Below are 3,182 nucleotides of genomic sequence, written 5' to 3' on the forward strand. Positions count from 1 at the left end.
GAACAGGTCGATAAAGCACGGGAATTATAGGGAGTGACTGGTGGGTGCCAGAGATGCTATCTTGAAGTTTGTAAGGTTCAAAGCAGTCCATTATAGATATGAACTCACTGTACAACTACCGCTAAGTCTTTGTCAAATGCTCGGGCATTCTTTGTGTAGATCGCAAAGCAAAGTCAGATTACGTATATCCTTGCCAAAGCTCGGGCACTTCAGACATAAATATCAACACATAGTCATATTACGACTACCGTAAAGCTGCATACAATGATCGGGTACTTTGGATGAAACCCCAAAGCAAAGTCACAGGAAATCATTGCTAAAGCTCGAGCACTTTGGCATTAATCTCAACGAATAGTCATATTACAACTACCGTAAAACCTTTGGGCACGTGTGGCCTTGTCGTCGAAAGCGCCGCCATTCGCTGTGCAGAGTGCGTTCCTTGGGCACGCTAGTAACCTATTATCGTGGGTTCGAATCCCGGTTCGCCCTGATAATGTCTCTAGGGTAGTCACCACCATACCCGTGCTTGTGTGTTTCACCGAAGTTATAAATGTCTGAGACCTGTATCACTTCGGGCTTTCCTCCAACATTGGTGAGTATGGTTTTAAGCCGCTTTTAACAATATTCCAGCGGGGAACACCAGAAATGGGCTTCACACATCGTACACATGTGGGGAATCGGACCCTGGTTCTTCGGCGTGACGAGCGAACGCTTTAACCACGAGGCTACCCCCACCGCCCCTCTCTAACATTAATCAGACTCGCCGTGATATACGTGGAATACTGATCATGGCGTTAAACAAACCCAGTCGCTCACGTTATGAAATGCTCGGACCCGTTGTGTGAACATCGGACGCATAATATATCACCTTACGACTACCGATAATCATTTGCATAAATCGTGCGTATTTCATTATGAAACGGGAAATTGCGTTAATATTTCTCCATTCAATATCAAAAGGATAAATGGATGTATATATAACTGCTTTCTATTCTCCAGTTGAACGGTAATTTAGGCCCGGTTAGAGACCCACACCCACGCCCACACCCACACCCACACCCACACCCACACCCACAGTACAGACGGCCTAACTCACCATTCGTTTCCTCAAAATGACATAGTTATAAACTTTTTCGGTTAATAAACCGGTAACTTAAAGTCAAATTCGAATGTCATTTTTTAACCTTTGTTACAAAAAAGGGTCTGTCATATATTGAACTTGACACGTGTAAAGTTGGAACCTGAAGCACCTCACAATCAAAGGACATTGATCATATATGCGAGAGTTGTTTTATACACCAGTAACCTCGTATTACCCTTTCCCAAAACAGTTTTCTTGAATTATCGTGGAATGCCATACAATTGGGAACACACAATGCTGCAAAGCCTCCACATCAGATAATAAAGCTTGCTCGTCCACGCACTGTCATTGCTATCATGTTCAACACTGGTGACAGGCATGGCATTTATTACACAAACCAATCAGTTTAAAATTCAGCTACTTAATTCTACAAAGACATTTGGCTGAGTATTTTATCTACAGGCACAATGAATTCATTACATTTTATAACATGCTTCGTCCCCTTTCAATATGATGCTCATTCGACAGATGTCCGCACTGTTGTGTGATTTGTCAGTGTAGAGGAATGTGTTCAAGGTTTTGCGTTACGTTATTGTAGAAGGGCAACCAGAGATGTAAGGTTAAGTTCGCCCATGTAATTTCTGAAAGGTTTTACTTACGTAGTTATATTTCAATATTTTTGTTCGCTTGCCTTTTACTATGTCAATCCTTTTTTAATTAGAATGTGTTTTTCTTAAGTACAGAATTGACAACGAACAAGTCTTTGTCTTCATTTTTTTCGTCTTTTGCGCATTGTCCACGCTGTGCGGTGTTCGTCTTTTGCGTTTTGCGATCCAGTACATATGACGCACGGTTTTTTTTGTCTGCTCCTAACCGGATTGAGTTTAAGGCATGACCTTTCATCGTGTTGCTATAGCGACCGTAATAACAATAAAACTCATCGTATTGATGCATTTAGAATTGGGTTACACCTATCAGATATTTCTGAAAGTGTATATCAGATACAAATCTAAAGAGCGTAAATTGGTGCAATGTCTTTATTAACATGATAGCTTCCACATTTTTGTATTCTGGAGTTGGTACATGAAGGACAGGTAAATCCAACGCTGAAACATGAAACATGCGGAGGGAGGGGGGGGGGGGGGGGGGGGGGCAGTCGTTAAGTTACAGCTGCAGTACATCCACGATACAGCCCTGATATCACAGTAACGGATTGAATGATTGGAGAGTATCAAACTAACAGTTATTAGCTTGTGGTCAGCGTGGTCCGGGCACGGTGACACACAGCCACTTCACACCAGCAGATCCCCGTGTTCGCCCATTCCCGGTGTACCCCACCTTGATACGGTTGGAATAGGTCTACAAGCGGATAACACTGTAAATCCCTCTCTCCTTGGGTCAGATCCATACCCCGTGCATGTCGGATGGTTACGTTGTATCATGTGGCTGATTGTTTGTCATCGTAGTCATGCTATCGACCACTAGTTTGGCTGGTCCAGGCTGGATAATTTACAGGCAGTCGTGAACTTGTCAGCTATAAAGAATGCGGCATATGCGACCTTTCGAGCACTCGCTAGTGGACATACGGTATTTTCTCTAAATGACGCCCCGGCGTATATTTGAGACCCGGATACTGTAAAAATACAAATAATGATAATAATAAGTCCTCTAATAAAGCGCATAACTCCAACGCAATGTATGCTAAAAGCGCTGTATTAGTAGTAAGCCGGTCAATGGATCAGTGTGCACTTTAGAGTTCATTCTCAGCTCTCTGGGGAGTATACAACCCAAGCTGCCTTTGAGGCGCTAAAAGGCTAATAGTCAAATTACCATCAAATTATATCTTCACCGTAGGTTACACATGTATGTTTCATTATGTGGTTTCTTAATTTACTTTGTATAAGTTGTCCCGAGGGGGCATGGGTGGCCCAGTCGTCTAAGGCGCCGCGATTCGCTGTGCAGAGTTGCGTCCCCTGGACACGCCCGAAATCTATGATTGTGGGTTCGAATACCGGTTCACTCCGATTATGTTTCTAGGTTTGTCAGCACCATACCCGTGCTCGTGGGTTTCACCGAAGTGGTAAACGTCTAAGACCTCCCA

The sequence above is a fragment of the Haliotis rufescens genome, unplaced genomic scaffold (genome assembly GCF_023055435.1).
Source record: "Haliotis rufescens isolate VD_foot unplaced genomic scaffold, xgHalRufe1.0.p SCAF_3, whole genome shotgun sequence".
NCBI classification, from domain to species: domain Eukaryota; kingdom Metazoa; phylum Mollusca; class Gastropoda; order Lepetellida; family Haliotidae; genus Haliotis; species Haliotis rufescens.